Here is a 15,678-nt window from a genome sequence, read left to right as displayed (position 1 = left end):
CTCCTGGGGGAAGGTCTGCAGCAGACGGATTTGCATACGGTGATGTTATCCAAGCAGTGGGCCAAAGTTGACTGGAACCCTCATCTGCATATGAAAAGAGAAAAGGGGCATGCAGGGCATGGCGGCCTTTTGCAGTGCTTGGATGACCCCTAGTTCGCATTAAACACCTCCCCCCTCCTTTGGTGTGGGGCTCATGTTGGCCATGCCCCATCCCCTGAAGCATTCAAGCTGATTTCTTGCAGCAGCTGGGCACTGTAACAGCTCCAGAGCTGCTCTGTAAGGCAAGTAAAAGGGTGTGGGCCCTGCAGCACTACCTGTAGTTTGCATTGTGCATTGGAAGGCACAAAGTAAGCAGACGGGAGGAGAAGTCAGGATAGTGCACAAGGGTATAGAAGGGAGCGGCTGAAGAAAAGAGAAGTGGAAACAGACAGCAAACTAGGCTGGAGAGAGACCTGAGACAAATAGATCTGAATTATACGAGAGCCGACCAGGGGAAACACAAATTATGCAGTCAAGTTTCCCACATTTGGGGAAATCGCAGGGGCAGCACACCCAGAGTGCAATGGGTGAGCCTTGCCCTGGGAGAAGCACCTTCATGATCATAGTATCTCACCTGGCAGGTAAGTAGGAGTTGGGCTAGAGCTGGGGAGGGTCGCTGTTCGGGCACCCCCCTGTCAAGTGAAAGAGATCCAACTGAGGCAGCACAAGGGAACTCTCGAAAGAAGAACAAGGCTAGAGGAAGATCTGAGACAAAGAAATCTGACTTTTACCAGAGCTGACCAGAGGAAAGCACAAACACAGTCCCCCACTACCACAAATAATGCAGTCGAGTTTCCCACATTTGGGAAAATCACAGGGGTCAGCATACCCAGAATGCAATGAATGAACCTCACCCTGGGAGAACAATCTTCATGACCATGGTATCTCCTATGCAAAATAAGTATGATTTGGGATAGGGCTGGTGAGGGCCGCTGCTCAGGCACATCTCTGTCAAGTAAAGGAGATTCAACTGAGGCAGCACAAGGGAACTCTCATCTGGGGACAACAACTGCAGGGAGACCACATCTTTTCAGATGAACATGGGAGGGCGGAAGGCTGCCTAATACTGAAGCACCATCAAATATCAAACCATATGCAACAACTAGTACAAGCACTCCTTGGGGAAGGTCTGCAGCAGACGGATTTGCATACGGTGATGTTATCCAAGCAGTGGGCCAAAGTTGACTGGAACCCTCATCTGCATATGAAAAGAGAAAAGGGGCATGCAGGGCATGGCGGCCTTTTGCAGTGCTTGGATGACCCCTAGTTCGCATTAAACACCCCCACCCTCCTTTGGTGTGGGGCTCATGTTGGCCATGCCCCATCCCCTGAAGCATTCAAGCTGATTTCTTGCAGCAGCTGGGCACTGTAACAGCTCCAGAGCTGTTCTGTAAGGCAAGTAAAAGGGTGTGGGCCCTGCAGCACCACCTGTTGTTCGCATTGTGCGTTGGAAGGCACAAATTAAGCAGACGGGAGGAGAAGTCAGGATAGTGCGCAAGGGCATACTTTTCTCTTAGTCCGGGGGCAAGGCTTCAAAATGGGGTCTGCAACGGAGGAGACACAGGGGGCGTGGTCACAGCAGCTTTTCTCTACAGCCTGCACCAGCAGGAGCCTACACCATTTTTTATGATCACGCTGAACTGCAGTGCGACTGCAATTACAGCATGGTCAAGAAGGGAGGCGTCATGCTGGGTGGCCATGCCCTGTCACTGTGCAGGAGCCAGCACAGCTCACACACTAGTCCCCGGGTGCAGCCCCCAACCCCCGGGACACCCGGAGCAACAAAATGTAGATTCAGGCCACCAGGCCACGCCCCTACCTATGAAACCATGCCTCCTTTTTACCATTGCGCTGTTTATCTGCGCGCACTGCATTACAATCTCCCTCGCCACCTTTCTGGGTGTCACCAGTGATAGTGACACCTCTGCCATGCTTGTAGCAGCTGGTCCTAAGATCTACGCCTCAAGCCCTGAGTGTTTGCCCTTGTGACTTGTTGATCATCATAGCGAAGCAGATGCTTACAGAAAACTGCAGGGGCTTAGATTGAAAATAAAAAAATTGATGGGTATAAGGTAGAGAGGAGCGGGTTCGGTTCTCCGAGAACCGAATTCCCCACGAACTCCACGTGGTTTACACTGGTCCGAGGCAGGCTCGGTTGTTCCCGCCTGACTCGGAAAACCTGAACAAGGGAAAATGTCATCATCCCGCTGTCGGATTCTTGCGAGATTCGGATTCCATATAAAGAGCTGCGCGTTGCTGCCATTTTTACTCGTGCATTGAAGAGAGAGCGGAGAGGACGTGGCTATGTTCTCTCAGTGGAAATCTCAATATCAGTGCTCAGTATCAGTGGTTACTTATTGCTGCTCAGTAATACTAGCAGTGTGTCTCTCCTGCTCAGTGTCAGTTCTCAGTAGTATCCTCATCAGTGCTCAGTATCACTGCTCATTGTCTTGTGCTGCATTGTGGTGCTCAGCATACTACAGTACATTACTAATAGTCCAGTGCTGCATCTTGCTGCTCAGTGTCAGTTCTAGTATCCTCATCAGTGCTCACTATCACTGCTCATTGCATTGTGGTGTTCTGTATACTACAGTAACATAGTAATATAGTATATATAGAGGAGCGGGTTCGGTTCTCCGAGAACCGAATTCCCGACGAACTCCACGTGGTTTACACTGGTCCGTGGCAGGCTCGGTTGTTCCCGCCTGACTCGGAAAACCTGAACAAGGGAAAATGTCATCATCCCGCTGTCGGATTCTCGCGAGATTCGGATTCCATATAAAGAGCTGCGCGTTGCCGCCATTTTTACTCGTGCATTGAAGAGAGAGCGGAGAGGACGTGGCTATGTTCTCTCAGTGGAAATCTCAATATCAGTGCCCAGTATCAGTGGTTACTTATTGCTGCTCAGTAATACTAGTAGTGTGTCTCTCCTGCTCAGTGTCAGTTCTCAGTAGTATCCTCATCAGTGCTCAGTATCACTGCTCATTGTCTTGTGCTGCATTGTGGTGCTCAGCATACAACAGTACATTACTAATAGTCCAGTGCTGCATCTTGCTGCTCATGTTGGCTATGCCCCAGCCCCTGAAGCATTCAAGCTGATTTCTTGCAGCAGCTGGGCACTGTAACAGCTCCAGAGCTGCTCTGTAAGGCAAGTAAAAGGGTGTTGGCCCTGCAGCACTACCTGTAGTTTGCATTGTGCGTTGGAAGGCACAAAGTAAGCAGACAGGAGAAGTCAGGAGAGTGCACAAGGGCATAGAAGGCAGGGGCTCAAGAAAAGAGAAGTGGAAACAGACAGCAAACTAGGCTGGAGAGAGACCTGAGACAAAGAGATCTGAATTATACGAGTAGCCGACCAGAGGAAACACAAATTATGCAGTCAAGTGTCCCACATTTGGGGAAATCGTAGGAGCAGCACACCCAGAGTGCAATGGGTGAGCCTTGCCCTGGTAGAAGCACCTTCCTGATCATAGTATCTCACTTGGCAGGTAAGTAGGAGTTGGGCTTGAGCTGGGGAGGGTCGCTGCTCGGGCACCCCCCTGTCAAGTGAAGGAGATCCAACTGAGGCAGCACAAGGAAACTCTCAAAAAAAGAACAAGGCTAGAGGAAGATCTGAGACAAAGAAATCTGACTTTTACCAGAGCTGACCAGAGGAAAGCACAAACACAGTCCCCCACTACCACAAATAATGCAGTCGAGTTTCCCACATTTGGGGAAATCACAGGGGTCAGCATACCCAGAATGCAATGAATGAACCTCACCCTGGGAGAACAATCTTCATGACCATGGTATCTCCTATGCAAAATAAGTATGATTTGGGATAGGGCTGGGGAGGGCCGCTGCTCAGGCACATCTCTTTCAAGTAAAGGAGATTCAACTGAGGCAGCACAAGGGAACTCTCATCTGGGGACAACAACTGCAGGGAGAACACATATTTTCAGATGAACATGGGAGAGCTGAAGGCTGCCTAATACTGAAGCACCCCAAACAACAAACCAAATGCAACAACTAGTACAAGCATTCCTGGGGGAAGGTCTGCAGAAGACGGATTTGCATACGGTGATGTCATCCAAGCAGTGGGCCAAAGTTGGCTGGAACCCTCATCTGCATATGAAAAGAGAAAAGGGGTATGCAGGGCATGGCGGCCTTTTGCGGCGCTTGGATGACCCTTAGTTCGCATTAAACACCTCCACCCTCCGTCGGTGTGGGGCTCATGTTGGCTATGCCCCAGCCCCTGAAGCATTCAAGCTGATTTCTTGCAGCAGCTGGGCACTGTAACAGCTCCAGAGCTGCTCTGAAAGGCAAGTAAAAGGGTGTGGGCCCTGCAGCACTACCTGTAGTTTGCATTGTGCGTTGGAAGGCACAAAGTAAGCAGACAGGAGAAGTCAGGAGAGTGCACAAGGGCATAGAAGGCAGCGGCTCAAGAAAAGAGAAGTGGAAACAGACAGCAAACTAGGCTGGAGAGAGACCTGAGACAAAGAGATCTGAATTATACGAGTAGCCGACTAGAGGAAACACAAATTATGCAGTCAAGTGTCCCACATTTGGGGAAATCGTAGGAGCAGCACACCCAGAGTGCAATGGGTGAGCCTTGCCCTGGGAGAAGCACCTTCCTGATCATAGTATCTCACCTGGCAGGTAAGTAGGAGTTGGGCTAGAGATGGGGAGGGTCGCTGCTCGGGCACCCCCCTGTCAAGTGAAGTTCTGCAGAAGACGGATTTGCATACGGTGATGTCATCCAAGCAGTGGGTCAAAGTTGGCTTCAACCCTCATCTGCATATGAAAAGAGAAAAGGGGCGTGCAGGGCATGGCGGCCTTTTGCGGTGCTTGGATGACCCCTAGTTCGCATTAAACACCTCCACCCTCCTTTGGTGTGGGGCTCATGTTGGCCATGCCCCATCCCCTGAAGATGAACATGGGAGGGCAGAAGGCTGCCTAATACTGAAGCACCCCCAAACAACAAACCAAATGCAACAACTAGTGCAAGCATTCCTGGGGGAAGGCCTGCCGCAGATGGATTTGCATATGGTGATGTCATCCAAGCAGTGGGTCAAAGTTGGCTTCAACCCTCGTCTGCATATGAAAAGAGAAAAGGGGCGTGCAGGGCATGGTGGCCTTTTGCGGCGCTTGGCTGACCCCTAGTTTGCATTAAACACCTCCACCCTCCTTTGGTGTGGGGCTCATGTTGGCTATGCCCCAGCCCCTGAAGCATTCAAGCTGATTTCTTGCAGCAGCTGGGCACTGTAACAGCTCCAGAGCTGCTCTGTAAGGCAAGTAAAAGGGTGTGGGCCCTGCAGCACTACCTGTAGTTTGCATTGTGCATTGGAAGGCACAAAGTAAGCAGACGGGAGGAGAAGTCAGGATAGTGCACAAGGGTATAGAAGGGAGCGGCTGAAGAAAAGAGAAGTGGAAACAGACAGCAAACTAGGCTGGAGAGAGACCTGAGACAAAGAGATCTGAATTATACGAGAGCCGACGAGGGGAAACACAAATTATGCAGTCAAGTTTCCCACATTTGGGGAAATCGCAGGAGCAGCACACCCAGAGTGCAATGGTTGAGCCTTGCCCTGGGAGAAGCACCTTCATGATCATAGTATCTCACCTGGCAGGTAAGTAGGAGTTGGGCTAGAGCTGGGGAGGGTCGCTGCTCGGGTTCCCCCCTGTGAAGTGAAGGAGATCCAACTGAGGCAGCACCAGGGAACTCTCGAAAGAAGAACAAGGCTAGAGGAAGATCTGAGACAAAGAAATCTGACTTTTACCAGAGCTGACCAGAGGAAAGCACAAACACAGTCCCCCACTACCACAAATAATGCAGTCGAGTTTCCCACATTTGGGAAAATCACAGGGGTCAGCATACCCAGAATGCAATGAATGAACCTCACCCTGGGAGAACAATCTTCATGACCATGGTATCTCCTATGCAAAATAAGTATGATTTGGGATAGGGCTGGTGAGGGCAGCTGCTCAGGCACATCTCTGTCAAGTAAAGGAGATTCAACTGAGGCAGCACAAGTGAACTCTCATCTGGGGACAACAACTGCAGGGAGACCACATCTTTTCAGATGAACATGGGAGGGCGGAAGGCTGCCTAATACTGAAGCACCATCAAATATCAAACCATATGCAACAACTAGTACAAGCACTCCTGGGGGAAGGTCTGCAGCAGACGGATTTGCATACGGTGATGTTATCCAAGCAGTGGGCCAAAGTTGACTGGAACCCTCATCTGCATATGAAAAGAGAAAAGGGGCATGCAGGGCATGGCGGCCTTTTGCAGTGCTTGGATGACCCCTAGTTCGCATTAAACACCTCCCCCCTCCTTTGGTGTGGGGCTCATGTTGGCCATGCCCCATCCCCTGAAGCATTCAAGCTGATTTCTTGCAGCAGCTGGGCACTGTAACAGCTCCAGAGCTGCTCTGTAAGGCAAGTAAAAGGGTGTGGGCCCTGCAGCACTACCTGTAGTTTGCATTGTGCATTGGAAGGCACAAAGTAAGCAGACGGGAGGAGAAGTCAGGATAGTGCACAAGGGTATAGAAGGGAGCGGCTGAAGAAAAGAGAAGTGGAAACAGACAGCAAACTAGGCTGGAGAGAGACCTGAGACAAATAGATCTGAATTATACGAGAGCCGACCAGGGGAAACACAAATTATGCAGTCAAGTTTCCCACATTTGGGGAAATCGCAGGGGCAGCACACCCAGAGTGCAATGGGTGAGCCTTGCCCTGGGAGAAGCACCTTCATGATCATAGTATCTCACCTGGCAGGTAAGTAGGAGTTGGGCTAGAGCTGGGGAGGGTCGCTGCTCGGGTACCCCCCTGTCAAGTGAAGGAGATCCAACTGAGGCAGCACAATGGAACTCTCGAAAGAAGAACAAGGCTAGAGGAAAATCTGAGACAAAGAAATCTGACTTTTACCAGAGATGACCAGAGGAAAGCACAAACACAGTCCCCCACTACCACAAATAATGCAGTCAAGTTTCCCACATTTGGGGAAATCACAGGGGTCAGCATACCCAAAATGCAATGAATGAACCTCACCCTGGGAGAACAATCTTCATGACCATGGTATCTCCTATGCAAAATAAGTATGATTTGGAATAGGGCTGGGGAGGGCCGCTGCTCATGCACATCTCTGTCAAGTAAAGGAGATTCAACTGAGGCAGCACAAGGGAACTCTCATCTGGGGACAACAACTGCAGGGAGAACACATATTTTCAGATGAACATGGGAGGGCAGAAGGCTGCCTAATACTGAAGCACCCCCAAACAACAAACCAAATGCAACAACTAGTGCAAGCATTCCTGGGGGAAGTTCTGCAGAAGACGGATTTGCATACGGTGATGTCATCCAAGCAGTGGGTCAAAGTTGGCTTCAACCCTCATCTGCATATGAAAAGAGAAAAGGGGCGTGCAGGGATGGCGGCCTTTTGCGGTGCTTGGATGACCCCTAGTTCGCATTAAACACCTCCACCCTCCTTTGGTGTGGGGCTCATGTTGGCCATGCCCCATCCCCTGAAGCATTCAAGCTGATTTCTTGCAGCAGCTGGGCACTGTAACAGCTCCAGAGCTGCTCTGTAAGGCAAGTAAAAGGGTGTGGGCCCTGCAGCACTACCTGTAGTTTGCATTGTGCATTGGAAGGCACAAAGTTAGCAGACGGGAGGAGAAGTCAGGATAGTGCACAAGGGTATAGAAGGGAGCGGTTGAAGAAAAGAGAAGTGGAAACAGACAGCAAACTAGGCTGGAGAGAGACCTGAGACAAAGAGATCTGAATTATACGAGAGCCGACCAGGGGAAACACAAATTATGCAGTCAAGTTTCCCACATTTGGGGAAATCGCAGGGGCAGCACACCCAGAGTGCAATGGGTGAGCCTTGCCCTGGGAGAAGCACCTTCATGATCATAGTATCTCACCTGGCAGGTAAGTAGGAGTTGGGCTAGAGCTGGGGAGGGTCGCTGTTCGGGCACCCCCCTGTCAAGTGAAAGAGATCCAACTGAGGCAGCACAAGGGAACTCTCGAAAGAAGAACAAGGCTAGAGGAAGATCTGAGACAAAGAAATCTGACTTTTACCAGAGCTGACCAGAGGAAAGCACAAACACAGTCCCCCACTACCACAAATAATGCAGTCGAGTTTCCCACATTTGGGAAAATCACAGGGGTCAGCATACCCAGAATGCAATGAATGAACCTCACCCTTGGAGAACAATCTTCATGACCATGGTATCTCCTATGCAAAATAAGTATGATTTGGGATAGGGCTGGTGAGGGCAGCTGCTCAGGCACATCTCTGTCAAGTAAAGGAGATTCAACTGAGGCAGCACAAGTGAACTCTCATCTGGGGACAACAACTGCAGGGAGACCACATCTTTTCAGATGAACATGGGAGGGCGGAAGGCTGCCTAATACTGAAGCACCATCAAATATCAAACCATATGCAACAACTAGTACAAGCACTCCTGGGGGAAGGTCTGCAGCAGACGGATTTGCATACGGTGATGTTATCCAAGCAGTGGGCCAAAGTTGACTGGAACCCTCATCTGCATATGAAAAGAGAAAAGGGGCAAGCAGGGCATGGCGGCCTTTTGCAGTGCTTGGATGACCCCTAGTTCGCATTAAACACCTCCCCCCTCCTTTGGTGTGGGGCTCATGTTGGCCATGCCCCATCCCCTGAAGCATTCAAGCTGATTTCTTGCAGCAGCTGGGCACTGTAACAGCTCCAGAGCTGCTCTGTAAGGCAAGTAAAAGGGTGTGGGCCCTGCAGCACTACCTGTAGTTTGCATTCTAGTGTCTTTCGTTTGGGAGAAAAATGCAAAGGTACAATACAGCTTTTCCTTGCCGATATCTCTCTTTTGCAAAGAGCTAGGCATTGGAAAATTCAGGGCTATACCGTGTAGATGAAGCACTAACAGGAGGCTTTTAAATTTTCATTCTAGTGTCTTTCGTTTGGGAGAAAAATGCAAAGGTACAATACAGCTTTTCCTTGCCAATATCTCTCTTTTGCAAAGAGCTAGGCATTGGAAAATTCAGGGCTATAACGTGTAGATGAAGCACTAACAGGAGGCTTTAAAATTTTCATTCTAGTGTCTTTCGTTTGGGAGAAAAATGCAAAAGTACAATGCAGCTTTTCCTTGCCGATATCTCTCTTTTGCAAAGAGATAGGCATTGGAAAATTCAGGGCTATAACGTGTAGATGAAGCACTAACAGGAGGCTTTAAAATTTTCATTCTAGTGTCTTTCGTTTGGGAGAAAAATGCAAAGGTACAATACAGCTTTTCCTTGCCGATATCTCTCTTTTGCAAAGAGCTAGGCATTGGAAAATTCAGGGCTATAACGTGTAGATGAAGCACTAACAGTAGGCTTTAAAATTTTCATTCTAGTGTCTTTCGTTTGGGAGAAAAATGCAAAGGTACAATACAGCTTTTCCTTGCCAATATCTCTCTTTTGCAAAGAGCTAGGCATTGGAAAATTCAGGGCTATAACGTGTAGATGAAGCACTAACAGGAGGCTTTAAAATTTTCATTCTAGTGTCTTTCGTTTGGGAGAAAAATGCAAAAGTACAATGCAGCTTTTCCTTGCCGATATCTCTCTTTTGCAAAGAGATAGGCATTGGAAAATGCAGGGCTATAACGTGTAGATGAAGCACTAACAGGAGGCTTTAAAATTTTCATTCTAGTGTCTTTCGTTTGGGAGAAAAATGCAAAGGTACAATACAGCATTTCCTTGCCGATATCTCTCTTTTGCAAAGAGATAGGCATTGGAAAATTCAGGGCTATAACGTGTAGATGAAGCACTAACAGGAGGCTTTAAAATTTTCATTCTAGTGTCTTTCGTTTGGGAGAAAAATGCAAAGGTACAATACAGCTTTTCCTTGCCGATATCTCTCTTTTGCAAAGAGATAGGCATTGGAAAATTCAGGGCTATAACGTGTAGATGAAGCACTAACAGGAGGCTTTAACATTTTCATTCTAGTGTACTTCGTTTGGGAGAAAAATGCAAAGGTACAATACAGCTTTTCCTTGCCGATATCTCTCTTTTGCAAAGAGATAGGCATTGGAAAATTCAGGGCTATAACGTGTAGATGAAGCACTAATAGGAGGCTTTAAAATTTTCATTCTAGTGTCCTTCGTTTGGGAGAAAAATGCAAAGGTACAATACAGCTTTTCCTTGCCGATATCTCTCTTTTGCAAAGAGATAGGCATTGGAAAATTCAGGGCTATAACGTGTAGATGAAGCACTAACAGGAGGCTTTAAAATTTTCATTCTAGTGTCTTTCGTTTGGGAGAAAAATGCAAAGGTACAATACAGTTTTTCCTTGCCGATATCTCTCTTTTGCAAAGAGATAGGCATTGGAAAATTCAGGGCTATAACGTGTAGATGAAGCACTAACAGGAGGCTTTAAAATTTTCATTCTAGTGTCTTTCGTTTGGGAGAAAAATGCAAAGGTACAATACAGCTTTTCCTTGCCAATATCTCTCTTTTGCAAAGAGCTAGGCATTGGAAAATTCAGGGCAATAACGTGTAGATGAAGCACTAACAGGAGGCTTTAAAATTTTCATTCTAGTGTCTTTCGTTTGGGAGAAAAATGCAAAAGTACAATGCAGCTTTTCCTTGCCGATATCTCTCTTTTGCAAAGAGATAGGCATTGGAAAATGCAGGGCTATAACGTGTAGATGAAGCACTAACAGGAGGCTTTAAAATTTTCATTCTAGTGTCTTTCGTTTGGGAGAAAAATGCAAAGGTACAATACAGCATTTCCTTGCCGATATCTCTCTTTTGCAAAGAGATAGGCATTGGAAAATTCAGGGCTATAACGTGTAGATGAAGCACTAACAGGAGGCTTTAAAATTTTCATTCTAGTGTCTTTCGTTTGGGAGAAAAATGCAAAGGTACAATACAGCTTTTCCTTGCCGATATCTCTCTTTTGCAAAGAGCTAGGCATTGGAAAATTCAGGGCTATACCGCGTACATGAAGCACTAACAGGAGGCTTTTAAATTTTCATTCTAGTGTCTTTCGTTTGGGAGAAAAATGCAAAGGTACAATACAGCTTTTCCTTGCCAATATCTCTCTTTTGCAAAGAGCTAGGCATTGGAAAATTCAGGGCTATAACGTGTAGATGAAGCACTAACAGGAGGCTTTAAAATTTTCATTCTAGTGTCTTTCGTTTGGGAGAAAAATGCAAAAGTACAATGCAGCTTTTCCTTGCCGATATCTCTCTTTTGCAAAGAGATAGGCATTGGAAAATGCAGGGCTATAACGTGTAGATGAAGCACTAACAGGAGGCTTTAAAATTTTCATTCTAGTGTCTTTCGTTTGGGAGAAAAATGCAAAGGTACAATACAGCATTTCCTTGCCGATATCTCTCTTTTGCAAAGAGATAGGCATTGGAAAATTCAGGGCTATAACGTGTAGATGAAGCACTAACAGGAGGCTTTAAAATTTTCATTCTAGTGTCTTTCGTTTGGGAGAAAAATGCAAAGGTACAATACAGCTTTTCCTTGCCGATATCTCTCTTTTGCAAAGAGCTAGGCATTGGAAAATTCAGGGCTATAACGTGTAGATGAAGCACTAACAGTAGGCTTTAAAATTTTCATTCTAGTGTCTTTCGTTTGGGAGAAAAATGCAAAGGTACAATACAGCTTTTCCATGCCGATATCTCTCTTTTGCAAAGAAATAGGCATTGGAAAATTCAGGGCTATAACGTGTAGATGAAGCACTAACAGGAGGCTTTAAAATTTTCATTCTAGTGTCCTTCGTTTGGGAGAAAAATGCAAAGGTACAATACAGCTTTTCCTTGCCGATATCTCTCTTTTGCAAAGAGATAGGCATTGGAAAATTCAGGGCTATATCGTGTAGATGAAGCACTAACAGGAGGCTTTAAAATTTTCATTCTAGTGTCTTTCGTTTGGGAGAAAAATGCAAAGGTACAATACAGCTTTTCCTTGCCAATATCTCTCTTTTGCAAAGAGCTAGGCATTGGAAAATTCAGGGCTATAACGTGTAGATGAAGCACTAACAGGAGGCTTTAAAATTTTCATTCTAGTGTCTTTCGTTTGGGAGAAAAATGCAAAAGTACAATGCAGCTTTTCCTTGCCGATATCTCTCTTTTGCAAAGAGATAGGCATTGGAAAATGCAGGGCTATAACGTGTAGATGAAGCACTAACAGGAGGCTTTAAAATTTTCATTCTAGTGTCTTTCGTTTGGGAGAAAAATGCAAAGGTACAATACAGCATTTCCTTGCCGATATCTCTCTTTTGCAAAGAGATAGGCATTGGAAAATTCAGGGCTATAACGTGTAGATGAAGCACTAACAGGAGGCTTTAAAATTTTCATTCTAGTGTCTTTCGTTTGGGAGAAAAATGCAAAGGTACAATACAGCTTTTCCTTGCCGATATCTCTCTTTTGCAAAGAGCTAGGCATTGGAAAATTCAGGGCTATACCGCGTACATGAAGCACTAACAGGAGGCTTTTAAATTTTCATTCTAGTGTCTTTCGTTTGGGAGAAAAATGCAAAGGTACAATACAGCTTTTCCTTGCCAATATCTCTCTTTTGCAAAGAGCTAGGCATTGGAAAATTCAGGGCTATAACGTGTAGATGAAGCACTAACAGGAGGCTTTAAAATTTTCATTCTAGTGTCTTTCGTTTGGGAGAAAAATGCAAAAGTACAATGCAGCTTTTCCTTGCCGATATCTCTCTTTTGCAAAGAGATAGGCATTGGAAAATTCAGGGCTATAACGTGTAGATGAAGCACTAATAGGAGGCTTTAAAATTTTCATTCTAGTGTCTTTCGTTTGGGAGAAAAAAGCAAAGGTACAATACAGCTTTTCCTTGTCGATATCTCTCTTTTGCAAAGAGCTAGGCATTGGAAAATTCAGGGCTATAACGTGTAGATGAAGCACTAACAGTAGGATTTAAAATTTTCATTCTAGTGTCTTTCGTTTGGGAGAAAAATGCAAAGGTACAATACAGCTTTTCCTTGCCGATATCTCTCTTTTGCAAAGAGATAGGCATTGGAAAATTCAGGGCTATAACGTGTAGATGAAGCACTAATAGGAGGATTTAACATTTTCATTCTAGTGTCCTTCGTTTGGGAGAAAAATGCAAAGGTACAATACAGCTTTTCCTTGCCGATATCTCTCTTTTGCAAAGAGATAGGCATTGGAAAATTCAGGGCTATAACGTGTAGATGAAGCACTAACAGGAGGCTTTAAAATTTTCATTCTAGTGTCTTTCGTTTGGGAGAAAAATGCAAAGGTACAATACAGCTTTTCCTTGCCGATATCTCTCTTTTGCAAAGAGCTAGGCATTGGAAAATTCAGGGCTATAACGTGTAGATGAAGCACTAACAGTAGGCTTTAACATTTTCATTCTAGTGTCTTTCGTTTGGGAGAAAAATGCAAAGGCACAATACAGCTTTTCCTTGCCGATATCTCTCTTTTGCAAAGAGATAGGCATTGGAAAATTCAGGGCTATAACGTGTAGATGAAGCACTAACAGGAGGCTTTAAAATTTTCATTCTAGTGTCTTTCGTTTGGGAGAAAAATGCAAAAGTACAATGCAGCTTTTCCTTGCCGATATCTCTCTTTTGCAAAGAGATAGGCATTGGAAAATGCAGGGCTATAACGTGTAGATGAAGCACTAACAGGAGGCTTTAAAATTATCATTCTAGTGTCTTTCGTTTGGGAGAAAAATGCAAAAGTACAATACACTTTTCCTTGCCGATATCTCTCTTTTGCAAAGAGATAGGCATTGGAAAATTTAGGCCTATAACGTGTAGATGAAGCACTAATAGGAGGCTTTAACATTTTCATTCTAGTATCCTTCGTTTGGGAGAAAAATGCAAAGGTACAATACATCTTTTCCTTGCCGATATCTCTCTTTTGAAAAGAGATAGGCATTGGAAAATTCAGGGCTATAACGTGTAGATGAAGCACTAACAGGAGGCTTTAAAATTTTCATTCTAGTGTCTTTCGTTTGGGAGAAAAATGCAAAGGTACAATACAGCTTTTCCTTGCCGATATCTCTCTTTTGCAAAGAGCTAGGCATTGGAAAATTCAGGGCTATAACGTGTAGATGAAGCACTAACAGTAGGCTTTAAAATTTTCATTCTAGTGTCTTTCGTTTGGGAGAAAAATGCAAAGGTACAATACAGCTTTTCCTTGCCGATATCTCTCTTTTGCAAAGAGCTAGGCATTGGAAAATTCAGGGCTATAACGTGCAGATGAAACACTAACAGTAGGATTTAAAATTTTCATTCTAGTATCTTTCGTTTGGGAGAAAAATGCAAAGGTACAATACAGCTTTTCCTTGCCGATATCTCTCTTTTGCAAAGAGATAGGCATTGGAAAATTCAGGGCTATAACGTGTAGATGAAGCACTAACAGGAGGCTTTAAAATTTTCATTTTAGTGTCTTTCGTTTGGGAGAAAAATGCAAAGGTACAATACAGTTTTTCCTTGCCGATATCTCTCTTTTGCAAAGAGATAGGCATTGGAAAATTCAGGGCTATAACGTGTAGATGAAGCACTAATAGGAGGCTTTAAAATTTTCATTCTAGTGTCCTTCGTTTGGGAGAAAAATGCAAAGGTACAATACAGCTTTTCCTTGCTGATATCTCTCTTTTGCAAAGAGATAGGCATTGGAAAATTCAGGGCTATAACGTGTAGATGAAGCACTAACAGGAGGCTTTAAAATTTTCATTCTAGTGTCTTTCGTTTGGGAGAAAAATGCAAAGGTACAATACAGCTTTTCCTTGCCGATATCTCTCTTTTGCAAAGAGCTAGGCATTGGAAAATTCAGGGCTATAACGTGTAGATGAAGCACTAACAGTAGGCTTTAACATTTTCATTCTAGTGTCTTTCGTTTGGGAGAAAAATGCAAAGGTACAATACAGCATTTCCTTGCCGATATCTCTCTTTTGCAAAGAGCTAGGCATTGGAAAATTCAGGGCTATAACGTGTAGATGAAGCACTAACAGGAGGCTTTAAATTTTTCATTCTAGTGTCCTTCGTTTGGGAGAAAAATGCAAAGGTACAATACAGCTTTTCCTTGCCGATATCTCTCTTTTGCAAAGAGATAGGCATTGGAAAATTCAGGGCTATAACGTATAGATGAAGCACTAACAGGAGGCTTTAAAATTTTCATTCTAGTGTCTTTCGTTTGGGAGAAAAATGCAAAAGTACAATGCAGCTTTTCCTTGCCGATATCTCTCTTTTGCAAAGAGATAGGCATTGGAAAATGCAGGGCTATAACGTGTAGATGAAGCACTAACAGGAGGCTTTAAAATTTTCATTCTAGTGTCTTTCGTTTGGGAGAAAAATGCAAAGGTACAATACAGATTTTCCTTGCCGATATCTCTCTTTTGCAAAGAGATAGGCATTGGAAAATTCAGGGCTATAACGTGTAGATGAAGCACTAACAGGAGGCTTTAACATTTTCATTCTAGTGTACTTCGTTTGGGAGAAAAATGCAAAGGTACAATACAGCTTTTCCTTGCCGATATCTCTCTTTTGCAAAGAGATAGGCATTGGAAAATTCAGGGCTATAACGTGTAGATGAAGCACTAATAGGAGGTTTTAAAATTTTCATTCTAGTGTCCTTCGTTTGGGAGAAAAATGCAAAGGTACAATACAGCTTTTCCTTGCCGATA

At 45.0% G+C, this 15,678-nt stretch overlaps 10 non-coding genes and 1 pseudogene across 10 annotated transcripts; all 11 read right to left on the bottom strand.

Annotated features, from left to right (window-relative positions):
- Nucleotides 1-465: 465 nt before the first annotated feature.
- On the bottom strand, nt 466-628 carry LOC135008170 (U1 spliceosomal RNA). The gene has a single exon (XR_010207986.1). It is a non-coding gene; the product is annotated as a U1 spliceosomal RNA (small nuclear RNA).
- Nucleotides 629-780: 152 nt separating this feature from the next.
- On the bottom strand, nt 781-944 carry LOC135008307 (U1 spliceosomal RNA). The gene has a single exon (XR_010208090.1). It is a non-coding gene; the product is annotated as a U1 spliceosomal RNA (small nuclear RNA).
- Nucleotides 945-3,368: 2,424 nt separating this feature from the next.
- LOC135008345 (U1 spliceosomal RNA) lies at nt 3,369-3,532 on the bottom strand. The gene has a single exon (XR_010208116.1). It is a non-coding gene; the product is annotated as a U1 spliceosomal RNA (small nuclear RNA).
- Nucleotides 3,533-3,684: 152 nt separating this feature from the next.
- On the bottom strand, nt 3,685-3,848 carry LOC135008189 (U1 spliceosomal RNA). Its single transcript, XR_010208004.1, has one exon. It is a non-coding gene; the product is annotated as a U1 spliceosomal RNA (small nuclear RNA).
- Nucleotides 3,849-4,518: 670 nt separating this feature from the next.
- Nucleotides 4,519-4,682, bottom strand: LOC135008268 (U1 spliceosomal RNA). Its single transcript, XR_010208075.1, has one exon. It is a non-coding gene; the product is annotated as a U1 spliceosomal RNA (small nuclear RNA).
- An 835-nt stretch (nt 4,683-5,517) lies between these two features.
- Nucleotides 5,518-5,653, bottom strand: LOC135008281 (U1 spliceosomal RNA; annotated as a pseudogene).
- Nucleotides 5,654-5,805: 152 nt separating this feature from the next.
- On the bottom strand, nt 5,806-5,969 carry LOC135008295 (U1 spliceosomal RNA). Its single transcript, XR_010208084.1, has one exon. It is a non-coding gene; the product is annotated as a U1 spliceosomal RNA (small nuclear RNA).
- A 674-nt stretch (nt 5,970-6,643) lies between these two features.
- On the bottom strand, nt 6,644-6,806 carry LOC135008169 (U1 spliceosomal RNA). Its single transcript, XR_010207985.1, has one exon. It is a non-coding gene; the product is annotated as a U1 spliceosomal RNA (small nuclear RNA).
- Nucleotides 6,807-6,958: 152 nt separating this feature from the next.
- LOC135007960 (U1 spliceosomal RNA) lies at nt 6,959-7,122 on the bottom strand. Its single transcript, XR_010207780.1, has one exon. It is a non-coding gene; the product is annotated as a U1 spliceosomal RNA (small nuclear RNA).
- Nucleotides 7,123-7,795: 673 nt separating this feature from the next.
- LOC135008150 (U1 spliceosomal RNA) lies at nt 7,796-7,958 on the bottom strand. Its single transcript, XR_010207966.1, has one exon. It is a non-coding gene; the product is annotated as a U1 spliceosomal RNA (small nuclear RNA).
- A 152-nt stretch (nt 7,959-8,110) lies between these two features.
- Nucleotides 8,111-8,274, bottom strand: LOC135007954 (U1 spliceosomal RNA). The gene has a single exon (XR_010207775.1). It is a non-coding gene; the product is annotated as a U1 spliceosomal RNA (small nuclear RNA).
- Between the last annotated feature and the right edge of the window lie 7,404 nt (nt 8,275-15,678).

This window comes from Pseudophryne corroboree, unplaced genomic scaffold, assembly GCF_028390025.1.
Source record: "Pseudophryne corroboree isolate aPseCor3 unplaced genomic scaffold, aPseCor3.hap2 scaffold_222, whole genome shotgun sequence".
Taxonomy (NCBI): Eukaryota; Metazoa; Chordata; class Amphibia; order Anura; family Myobatrachidae; genus Pseudophryne; species Pseudophryne corroboree.
Note: the sequence above shows the minus strand (reverse complement) of the source record. Positions and strands in the feature narration are given on the sequence as shown.